Genomic DNA, 12,253 nt, shown 5'->3' with positions numbered 1-12,253 from the left:
CTCCCTTACCACCTCCTTCTCTTCCGATTCCCCTCCTCTGCTTCCCTCCTCCTTTCCTATGCTTCCCTCCTCCGCACCCCCTCTCCCCCTCCACTGCTCTTCTGCTCTCCCTTCTAACTCTTCCTCTACTCTGCTCCCCATCCTCCTCTGCCCCCCCCTCCTCCTCACCTCCACTCCTCCTCAGCTCCTTCTTCTCTGATCCCCCTCCTCTCCTCCACTTCCCCCTCCTCCACAACCCCTATCTTCCTCTCCCCTGCTCTCTCTTTCCCCTCTATCTCTCTCCTCCTCACCAATTTCCCCACACTTCTCTATCTCTCTTTCAGACTGCCGGTGACCCCGTGCTGGGGTGCAGGAAGAGAAGACTCGGCCCATGGAGTTGGAGCAGGAGGAGATGACTAGCACTGGGGAAAAAAGAGTTCAGAAGACCCATGAGCAGGGGCCGAAAACATGGTGTTTCCATCACTGCTGATCATGTAGAATGAATCATCGATGACAAGAGGTACATAGCACCTGTGTATACTGCTCTCCCTTCTCCGCTCCTTCTCCACATGTCCGCTCCTTCTCCACACCTCCTCACTCCACCTCCTCTCCTCCACTTCCCATCCTCCTCACCCCCTCTCCTCTGCTCCCCCTTCTCCTCTCCTTCACTTTCCCTCCTCTGCTCCTGCTCTCCCTTCTTCTCTCCTCCTCCTTTCCTCAGCTCCCCCACCACCTTCTCATCTACTCTCCATCCTCCGATCCCCCCTCCTCTCCTCTGCTTCCCCTCCTCCTCCGCTTCCTCTATTCTGCTCCCTCTCCTCTTCCGCTCCTTTGCCCCCTCTCCTCTTCCCACTCCTCCGCTCCTTCTTCCCTTATCCCCCTCCTCTCCCCTGTTCTCTCTTTCCCCTCTATCTCTCTCCTCCTCACCAATTTCCCCACAACTCACTCTCTCTCTCTCTCTCTCCCTCTCTCTCCCCCTCTCTCTCTCCCCCTCTCTCTCTCCCCCTCTCTCTCTCCCCCTCTCTCTCTCTCCCCCTCTCTCTCTCTCTCCCCCTCTCTCTCTCTCTCCCCCTCTCTCCCCTCTCTCTCCCTCTCCCCCCCCTCTCTCTCTCCCCTCTCTCTCTCTCCCCCTCTCTCTCTCTCCCCCTCTCTCTCTCCCCCCCTCTCTCCCCCTCTCTCTCTCCCCCCCTCTCTCTCCCCCCTCTCTCTCTCCCCCCTCTCTCTCTCCCCCCTCTCTCCCTCTCTCTCTCCCTCTCTCTCCCTCTCTCTCTCTCTCTCTCTCCCCCCCCCTTCTCTCTCTCTCTCTCTCTCTCTTTCTTTCTTTTTTTCTCTCTCTCTCTCTCTCCCCCCCTCCCTCTCTCTCTCTCCCCTCTCTCTCTCTCTCTCTCTCTCTTTCCCTCCCTCCCCCCCAGTGACCCTATGCTGGGGTGAAGGAAAAGAAGACCTAACGATGGGGAGATGGAGCAGGAAGAGATGACTAGCACCGAAGGGGAGGGAGTGCAGCAGGGGCAGAAAACCCGGCATTCCATCACTGCTGATCATTTAGCATGCAGCACCGATTACAATAGGTACACAGCGCCTGCATATACTGCTCTCCATTCTCCGCACGTCTGCTCCTTCTCCACACCTCCTCAGCCCCCTCCCCTTCACTTCCCCTTCTCCTCACCCCCTCTCTTGCTCTCCCTTCTCTGCTTTCACCTCTCCCCCCTCTCCTATGCTCCCCCTCCTCCTCTCCTTCACTTTCCCTCCTCTGCTCTTGCTCTCCCTTCTCCTCTTGCTCTCCGTTCTCCTCTCCTTCCCTCCACTCCTCCTACTCCTTCCCTTAGCTCCCCCACCTCCTCCTCATCTACTTTCCATCCTCCGCTCCCTCCTCCTCTCCTCCCCCCCTCTCCTCCCCACAACCTCTCTTCAGCTTCCCTTCCTCCGCTCCTCCTCTCCTCTGCTCCTCCTTTTCCTCTGCTTCCCCTCCTTTCTTCTGCTTCCAATCCTCTTCACCCCTCCCCTGCTTTCCCTTCTCCTTGTCTCCGCTCCTCTTCTCCTCAGCTACCACATCTCTTTCCCTCCTCCACTACCCCTCCTCCTCCTCTCCTTTGCTTCCCTCCTGCTCACCTCATCTCCTCCGCACCCCTCCCCTTCTCTCACTTCTCCGCTTCCCCTCTCTTCCTCTCCCCCTCCCCTCTTCTCCTGCACTTCCCCTCCTCCTCACCCCTCTCCTCTTCTCCTGCTCTCCCTTCTCCTCTACTCTGCTCCCCCTCCTCTTACTCCTCTCCCTCCTCCTCTCTTTTGCCCCTCCTCCTCTTCTCTGCTCCCCTTCTCTCTCTCCTCCCCACCACTTTTCGTCGGAGGAGGAGGAGCATTTCAATCGCTGCTGATCATGTACCATGCAGCACCAATGACAAGAGGTACACAGTGCCTTCTGTGCTACTTCTCTACATGTCCGCTTCTCTCCTCCTCCACTCCTTTGCTCCTTCTCGGATCCCCCTCCTCCACTCCTTTGCTCCTTCTTCTCTGATCCCTCTCCTCCTCTCCTCCTTCCCCTCCTCCTCTCCCCAGCTCTCCCTTTCCCCTCTTTTGCTCTCCTCACCAATTTCCCCACACTTTTCTCTCTCTGACTGCCAGTGAACCTGTGCTGGGGTACAGGAAGAGAAGACCCAGCGCCGGGGAGATGGAGCAGGAAGAGATGACTAGCACAGAAGAAGAGAAAGTGCAGCAGACCCAGTCTGCCCAGGAGCAGGGGCAGAAAAATCATTGCTACCATCGCTGCTGATTGTCACAGGAGGTACCCAGCACCAGCTTGCACTGCGCTCCCTTCTCTGCACCTCCTCCATGCCTCCTCTCCTCCTCCTCTCCCCCTCTTCTTGTCTGCTCCTGCTCTCTGTTCTCCCCTCCTCCTCAGCTCCCCAACCACCTCCTCCGCTCCCCCTCCTCCTTTCCTGTTTCCCCCTCCTTTCTTTTGCTTCCAATACTCCTCACCCCCTCCCCTACTTTCCTTTCTTCTTTCCTCTCACTCCTCAGCTCCCCTTCCTCTTCTGCTTCCCCTCCTCCTCTCGCTTCCTCCTGCTCACCTCCTATACTCCGCACCCCCTCCCCTTCTCTGCTCCTCCACTCCCCCCTCCTCTCCTTCACTTCCCCTCCTCCACACCCCCTCTCTCTCTCTCTCTCTCTCCACCCTCTCTCTCTCTCTCCACCCTCTCTCTCTCTCTCCACCCTCTCTCTCTCTCCACCCTCCACCCTCTCTCTCTCTCCCTCTCCCTCTCTCTCTCTCCACCCTCTCTCTCTCTCCTCTCTCTCCCTCTCTCTCGCCTCACCCTCTCTCTCTCTCTCTCGCCTCACCCTCTCTCTCTCGCCTCACCCCCCTCTCTCTCTCTCTCTCTCTCTCGCCTCACCCTCTCTCTCTCTCGCCTCACCCTCTCTCTCTCTCTCTCTCGCCTCACCCTCTCTCTCTCTCTCTCGCCTCACCCTCTCTCTCTCTCTCGCCTCACCCTCTCTCTCTCTCTCGCCTCAGAAGGCACCTTTTGAACCATTAAGGTTGGCGGACCTTAAGTTTCTCACATGGAAGCTGGTATTCTTGTTGGCAGTGGCATCAGCGAAGAGGGTGTCAGAGTTAGGAGCATTGTAATGCAAGTCTCCTTTCTTGATATTTCATGAGGATAGGGCAGTTCTTCGGACGGTACCTCAGTTTTTACCAAAAGTAGTCTCTGCTTTCCATCTAAACCAGGAGATAGTTCTACCTGTGTTTCAACCCCCAGAGGGTTCTAGAAAAAGGGACAAATTGAGGAATTTGGATGTTGTGCGTGCATTACGCATTTATGTGGACAGAGTTAAGAGTGTCAGAAAGACTGACACCTTGTTAGTGTTGTATGACATACACAAGATTGGTTGGCCGGCATCTAAGCAGACCATTGCTAGGTGGTTGCGCTCTGTGATAGCTTTTGCATACACTAAAGTTGGAAGGCCTGTTCCGGCAAGGATAAATGCGCATACCACCAGGTCAGTTGCCACCTCTTGGGCGGTTCGACATGGGGCAACAGCTGAGCAGGTTTGCAGGGCTGCCACTTGGTCATCTGTTCATACCTTTGCCAAATTCTATAGGTTCCATGAGTTCGCGTCGGAGGACGCATCATTCGGGCGAGCAGTGATGAGAGCTGCAGACCTGAGCGTACCCACACAAAGGACCGGCTCTGGAACGTCCCAGTGTTGAGCTGTGTCACCAGGACCATTGAAAGAGAAAAAGGGATTTTTGTAAGAACTTACCGTTCGAATCCCTTTCTCTGATATGGTCCTGGTGACACAGCGATCCCTCCCTTACGCTCAGTAAGTATGCCAGTGTTCATGATGTTCATGTTTAATTGGTTAAAGTAACAATTATTGTTAAAAAATGTGCATATAATATGTGCAGGCGTTTGTACTGAGTTAATGTATTCCAGTGGCTTTGAAAGATTGAACTGAAGAGTCCGGGATGCAGTAGGGGAGGAGCCTACCCTCTAAAAGATTTAGGATAGGTGCCTGGCTCCTTCGGACCCTCCTACATCCCAGTGTTGAGCTGTGTCACCAGGACCATATCAGAGAAAGGGATTCGAACGGTAAGTTCTTACAAAAATCCCTTTTTTGTGTATTTCAAAAATGTAAAGAAATAAAAAAAGTTTGGACATTTTCCGAGCAACAATCTGGTTGGAACAAATATTTTAACGACATTTTGGGTGTCACGAACGGTGAAACGGTGTCAAGGCATGCATTATATGTAATAGTAGAGTGCAAGACTAATAAAAAGACTAATAAAGAGATTACATCTCCATATGTGCCAAAGTGGTTTGTGCAAAAGGCTAGTGAACAGCTAACGAACCCAATACACCAATCATGTCCAAACTATGGCCCGCCAGCTGTTGTGAAACTGCAAGTCCCATCATGCCTTGCCACAGTTCTGCTATTAGGGAATACTAAAACTATGGCAAGGCATGCTGGGATGTGTAGTTTCAAAACAGCTAAAGGGCGCTCAGTGACAAACGAGCTTTAAAATCAAAGTCAATTGTTTGGTGACCCGACTCCCAGGCTGCACGTCACCTGGATTTCTCCTCGCACCCTTCGCGCACAGTAGGGCAATAAGCTGCATCTAGTTTATTTAGGGCGCAAAAATGCAGCCAACAAGACCAGGGCAAGTGCTGCGAACAATTCATTAGCTCCCACTACATTAGGCAAGAGCTACGGGTGCACAAAACAATTGAATCACCATTATATGTTGTTTAGCACCTTACATAAATTATATATATATTTTTTATTATTATTATTTTAATATGCAGTACAGTAAGACCAGCAACCCTTACCACCAGCATAGCTCTGCCCCAACACTCATGAAGCACCGCCTACATGTTTTGATTGGCCCACAATCCAATCAGTCAAAGAAAATGGATCACCATCAATAGGTAAAAACATTTATGGTCATCCATTGCATAGTGTGCCACAATCAATGGGCAGTTGCACTATTGTCATCAATTGCAAAGACGTCCATCCCTAAAGCTGTGCACACACAGTGCAAGTGAGCCTCTGTGCTAAGTTTGCAGTTAAGCACAGATGGCTCAGCATTGTGTGCTGAACAATCTGTCACGGCCAGTGTTCTCTGGTGTGAGAACATTGGCGATGACTAGATTTATAACTGGATGCAGTGTAAATCTAGTCAAGCAACAGCGACGCGCGGGACCGCGCAATCGTCATCACCAGAGGGTATACACGTGGAGTGATCCTTTTTTCATTTCTAAGCGATCTAGTCAGATCACTTAGAAATAAGCCTTATATCCCCCTGGGCGGGATGTATTAATGTAAATCGCCAGCCGCCGCGATGCTACCGCATATGTACTAACATATGCGGCTAGCATCGGGTTGCGGTGACGGAGACCCCCGCGATACCTGTAATGTGGTGTGCGGGGGTCTCCGTCACATCCTGGCGGCTGTCAGTGTCCCCCTGCCTCTCCTCCTCCTCCCTACAGCCGGATGTCCTCCCAGCTGTGACACCTGCTGAGGGAGGAGTAGATCGATGGAGGATGGGTCGCAAGGATGGCGGGCGGCGATAGAAGCCCATAGGCATCTATAGGGTATCGCCACCCAGAGGTGGAGATACCCTGCCAGGCGGAGATGGGGCGGACGGGTAATGGTACATAGGAAAATGCGGTAAAACCCCCGTTTTATCACATTTTCCCTTTAGTACATCCCGCCCCCTGTGTGTATGCCCCATTAGGATGGTAGATAATACAGTATACACTTTAGACTACAGTATAACTAATGTGACAATAATCCCTGTATAACCATCCAGCAAGCAATCCCGGCGGGTGACATGTACTTGGTGTCACCTGAACGCAGCAGTGATCCCAGCCTATATACAGTATGCCCAGTTATCCTACATCTGCACTAATGGCTATGTGCAGTTTGCTAGCCTGTACGGTTTGGCTCACCTGTATCTCACCACATTGGCATGCCGGGCACATATTTACCATTACACTCACATGTGTTTATTATCATAGAACATAGCAAAGCGCGCATAGCTACTGCAGCAGAGAGAGAACATATGGTATACACACAGAGGCTTCCCATAGATTATAATCTGGTCTATATACACCTGTGTCACACTTTGGGAAAGCAGATAGATAATTTACAGTGTATAATAATGCAGACAGCACTGGGGCTGAGATATTACAACCTGAGCCATAGAGTAGCGCTGCTGAGGATACACTGGTATGCCCATACACATAGATATCCCCAGGAGCACCATGCAGCAGCCCTGTGGGAGTCACATACATGACCAACATACAGACTGAGCTCCAGTCCTCACCCACAGGTTGCTCAATGCTCAGGGGGTGTTCTGCACATGTGCACTTACCAGCCGCTTCTTCTACGCAGGGGCATGGCGTCCCAGTCAGTGACTGCCTCCATCAGAACAGCCGGCAGAGTGCTCATGTAGGGGGAGCAGCAGTGATGGCGATGCATTATGTGCCAGGTGTAGTTCCAGCAGCTGCCAATAGGTGGCGATGGTGCGGCACAGCGTGAATGACGTCACTGCATTGTAGCTACGAGATACACGAACAGTCCGTGTATGAGTGGCTGGTACAGTGGCGTGTACCGTTAGTTCAGCGTCTGGGACAGCCACTCAGGCTGAGCCACCACGGGTTCGAATCCTCCTCCAGTGTCTGCTGTTTCAGGGGCGTGGGGTGTAGCGCCTTCGGATCCGGGAGCAGCCTGAGTTTTTGACTCATCCACTGATACCACAATATTTTCTGCTCAAACTACATAATATTAATAATTAGCCACCATATATAACCAGGAGGAATAACTTTAAGTGGGGGCAGGACGGAGTCTGTGTACAGACCAATTGTTCTAAATATACAGTTTATTCATTGGCACAAAACAGCAAAATAGGTTAAAATTAAAAAAGTGCATTAAGAAAAAAGTGAATAGAAATTGGAGCTGTGTGTCCGTGTCGCTGTACACTTATACAGTGCCCGTGTCAGCAGATTTCCACATACACAATTTTCTTTAATAACTCATGTCGACCTATTCCTGTGTTGACCTTTTTCATGCAGCCTTTTGGATTGTGTCGACTGTTTTCAGCATCAATTTAAACCAGGTCGATGTTTTTCATATGTAGACCTTTTCACTGCCGACCAAAAGATCTAATTACTGTCGACTTAATGACCCTCACCCCTGGTCACAGCGTCTATAAACTGTTATGTAGGACAGGAGACAAGTTCCGAAAACTAAAATATCATAAATTCCCAAACGTTGGGCAAAAGAAGCAGCCTCTGTGTTTTCCTTCACATGTAGTCATACAGGTAGAGTCGGACAACAGGAATAATAGGCGCTACATGATAATGTATTTATAGCATTCCTCCCAACTGTCCTGATTACAGTGGTATGGTCCCGCTATTTGGAGCCTGCCCTGATGTCCCTTGAGGGGAGGTGATCATGGCTGCTCTGCTTTGTGGAGCAGCCGGTGATTGCTGGATAGGTGCCGTGCGCAGCAAGGAGAGACGGGGCTGGGTACGCTGGCAAAGAGGATGGAAAACCCGGGGCCTCGATGCCCGGTCCCGCCCCCGTTGCACATAGCCCCGCCCCTTTCCAGGGCCAGCTGCATGCAGGTCCCACTGATCTATTGGTAAAAGTTGGAAGGCATGTTCGATGTTCTGTGTATACAATACATTCCTTTTTCTTTTTTAATAGTAGGATCGGCAGCAATTAGCTGTATGCTCTGGCCTTCGTCTGCGGATCTTCGCCTCCAGTGAAGTGTATGGCCTTTGTCAAACATACATAAAAAAAAATAAAAAAATGATACCCGATCTATTGTCTGCGGGCAGACGTGATTCTAGTCTGGCTCTAAACACAGATATTTCTCCATTCCCTGGAGAGAAATTGGCCTCACACCCCTTGCTGAAACAGGTAAGGATCATATGGTCGACCTAAAGATTGTCGACAGTCATTAGGTCAACATACTGCAAGGTCGACATGGGTCAAGGTCAACAGGTCATTTGGTCCAAAAAAGCATTAGGTCAAAATGGTCTAGCTCAACATGGGGTTTTGTACTTTTTTTCTTACCCGAATGCCGACACAGTCAACATGGACACAGGATTAAGTGCACCGCATCCCCTCGCATGTCTGGCTGTGCTTGGCACTCTATGTTATTCTCCCACCACACCCTAGTGCAGGCGTTCCCAACCACGGTCCTCAAGGCACACCAACAGTACAGGTTTTAATGATATCCAGGCTTGAGCACAGGTGACTTAATTAGTACCTGTGATTTGGATTAATCCATCTGTGCTGAAGCCTGGATATCACTAAAACCTGCACTGTTGGTGTGCCTTGAGGACCGTGGTTGGGAACGCCTGCCCTAGTGGATGGTAGGGCATGAAATTCCGCCTGTCGGCACATGTCGGCTCAAAAAAAACCCCAAAAATCCAGTGAAAAACCCAGTCGACCTAGACCATGTTGACCTAATGACCTGTCGACCTAGACCCATGTCGACTTTGCAGTATGTCGACCTGATGACTGTCGACCATCTGATATCGCTGATACAGGTTAATAGATAGAGGCTATCAATCCGAACGGCCTGTAATTGGTATAGCTATCTCACCCCTGCATTACTATATTAAGTATCAATTGGTAATGGGGGAGGCACACCCAGGAATATGTATTAGACTTGGAAGCAAAGAAAGATAAAGTATTCCTACAAGGGGCAATCTAGGTTAGCATATATTAATGTTCTGATTAATGTTATAGGTACATTAATAAAGTGACCCAAGAAACAGAGAATTGGCTAAAACATGATGTTTATTGAATCATTTATTAAGGACAGCGAAATATTAAAAACATAAGTGAAAAGTGATAAATGTGAAATAAAGTGCATTAGAAAAAAAATTAAAATAAGTCTGTTACGTGTGTGTTATCGGTCATAGCATGTGTGTCTGTAATACTGTTATTAATCTCCACGCAAATATCAATTATTGCTCTAATTAGGCAGTCTTGTAAATTCATCAACAAAGGGACATGTGCACGTTTCAAGATGACGGGTGCAGCAAAATTGTTAGGAATAAAGGTGCGTACACACGGGGCAATATGATCGCTGGCAATATATTGCTAGCAATCATATCAGCAATCATATTGCCCAGTGTCCCGTTTTGTGAAAACGGGAGCGCGCACCCGGCGATTTATCGCTGGTGCACACTCCAATCACTGGCAATATGGTCGCTCAGCAACCATATTCCCAGCTATTTCAGCCCCTATCGCCCCCGTGTGTACACAGCATAATCGCCCCCGGATGACGTCAGCGAACCGGGACCAGGGCGGTCTTTTCGTATGGGCTTAATGGGCACTTGCTCTGGGGCCCCAGGTGTATAAGGGCCATACTCTGATAGCTGAGGATCCCCTTTTTCCAGGGATACCAGAATTTTTAAAATCGGCCCTGGGGAAATGGAGATATCCAACTTCAAAGCAGCAGTCCACATCTGACCTGTTAATTGCACTTCCCAGTCAGAATTCTCAGGTTCTCTCTGACTTAAGGTGCCCATACACGTCTCGATGCGGGCGTGCATTTTGAGCTTAAATAGCACGCATCGCATTCATCCTTGTACATGCGTTGTGCATACAATGCGATGAAAAGCAAGTACAAAAAGTATGTGCAGCACATACTTTTCTCTTTCAATGGTCCTGGTGACACAGCTTCACATTGGGATGTAGGAGGGTCCGCAGGAGCCAGGCACCTATCCTAAAGCTTTTGGAGGGTAGGCTCCTCCCCTACTGCATCCCAGACTCCTCAGTTCGTGTTAGGTGCCCACTGGAGTGGGTGCTATTCTAAAGGGCTGCCGGAGCAGCCGAAGGAGTAGAGTTAGTTAGGGTTTTTATTATTTTATTAACTTTTACACTAGCTAGGTAGGCACAGTGTGAGGATTCTCATTAGTGAATCCTCACACTGCTAGCACAGCAGGAGCTGACATAAGAGCGTCCTGTCAGCTCACTGTGCACAGGGGAGACGCTGCCTGGCCTCCCTGTGCAGCGCTTACAGCTTCTTTTAAGAAGCTACGAAAACTCCACAGAATGATACTGAGCGCTGATTACCTATTCTACCGACTGTCCAGGATACACAACCAGTGTCCAACATACAAATTCTCAGTTGAAGTAAAAAAAATTGTGACATCTAGTGGTGCGAATAGGAACTGCAGGCAATCATCCCGATCATCCCTTTTTGTGATCATCCTTTTAGTACATCCGCAAATGGTGCCCTGCATACACAAATACATCCACTATAACCACAAACCCTAGCATACTACACATCCTATAACTAGCGAGTCTACCACATACCGACATCCTAAAAAAGAAACCTCCTCTATTACCCATAACGCCCAGCATAAACACACAACAGCGCACATATACCTGTACCACAGCCGCACAGCATCTGCCATGAGCCTGACGTCTGCCTTGTGTCCCGTGTCCTCGGCTCCTGCAGCAGGAGGTGCTGGGTCGTCCTCTGCTCCGCCTGTTGTGCTGTTCTGGGTCGGCCTCTGCTTCCACCCCCGGCTCCTATCAGGCTGGGGATCCTCCTCTATCCTCTCCTCCGCTGGGCTGTCACCTGTCCTCTGAGCAGCTCCTGTCCTTGATGTTACATCGTGTTCTTAACTTACTTTCGGGCAGGCATCTCTACGGGCAGCTCCGCACCACTGAGGGGGCTTCTACAGGTCTCCAGCTAGGGGTCCTTTGCATGTCCTCCAGTCCTGGTTCCTCGAGAGCGGGTGTCCTCCGCGGTGCCTGCGCACCTTGGTCTCCACTTGCTGCGTCCTCTATCTTCTTCGGAGCAACTTCAGGAGAATCCTCCGGCTGGGTGTGCTCCCAGGTAATTTACCCCCTCAGCACCTTCTTCCTTGAGGTTCTAGTCTTCACCCTCTCGGCTCCTCCACAGGCAGGCACTATGTAGGACACCTCGGCAGCACACATCATTCTGTTCTCTCCGGGTTTGGGGCTCCTCCTGTGGTTGGCAGCTAGTGGGGGCAGCGCGGTTCCCTTCCCTCTGGCAGGTGGCAGCAGTAGGGGACTTGGAGGAGCCTGGCTCTCCTGCCGCCATTCCTGGTCTCACAGCCGCGCAGCCTCCGCTCCTTACAGGTCAGCAGCTCACAGCACTGCACAGGCCCTTGTCCTCTCCAGGGATCACCCTTCCCGGTGCCGGCTCTCTCTGTTATGGGTTATGCATCGCTGCAGGACCGCCTCTGATCCCCCTGCCCTACCTCTCTATAGTCCCTCTCACTGGCTCACCCGCCATATCCTGTACTGGCTGTATCATATATTTTTATATTTTTTTATACTCAAAGGCTATATATCCCCCTTCCCACACAGATTTAAGTTGCGACTATTTGACACAGTGGCTGCCTTGATAAAGGTACCAGCGGGGACCGAAACGTCAGAAGATCTCTCTTGCAGAAAATAAACTTTGGATTACCTCCTGGTTGTACCTCCATTGAACTACAGACTGGTGAGTGCTGTTTATTCCCCCAGTGGGGGTTCTTTCTGGTATCTATCTATCTATCTAAGGAATTATCCAAGCAGGCAGCGGCACTCCGTGGGCTTAACAATGTGTTTATTGGAGGTGACCGACGTTTCGGGGACTGGATACCCCTTTGTCAAGGTGTACAACGCGTGCGGGTGACACAGCAAACATTTAAATACATACAGCATGTGCATACTCACCATTCCCGTACGTGGAGCGTCCCGGTTGCGTCCAGTGCGGCTTCCGGTGCGGGCGGATGTC

At 50.7% G+C, this 12,253-nt stretch overlaps 1 long non-coding RNA gene across 1 annotated transcript in view; it reads left to right on the top strand.

Moving 5' to 3' along the window:
- The first annotated feature begins 377 nt into the window (after positions 1-377).
- The window catches only part of LOC146054782 (uncharacterized), an 88,822-nt gene continuing 76,946 nt past the window's right edge, over positions 378-12,253 (top strand). Inside the window, exon 1 of the long non-coding RNA XR_014468295.1 lies at positions 378-499. This is a non-coding gene — a long non-coding RNA (uncharacterized LOC146054782). The remainder of the gene's footprint in view (positions 500-12,253) is intronic.

Source organism: Crinia signifera, unplaced genomic scaffold, assembly GCF_055691185.1.
Source record: "Crinia signifera unplaced genomic scaffold, ASM5569118v1 HAP2_SCAFFOLD_278, whole genome shotgun sequence".
Lineage (NCBI taxonomy): Eukaryota > Metazoa > Chordata > Amphibia > Anura > Myobatrachidae > Crinia > Crinia signifera.
This window is presented reverse-complemented; position numbering and strand designations above follow the sequence as displayed.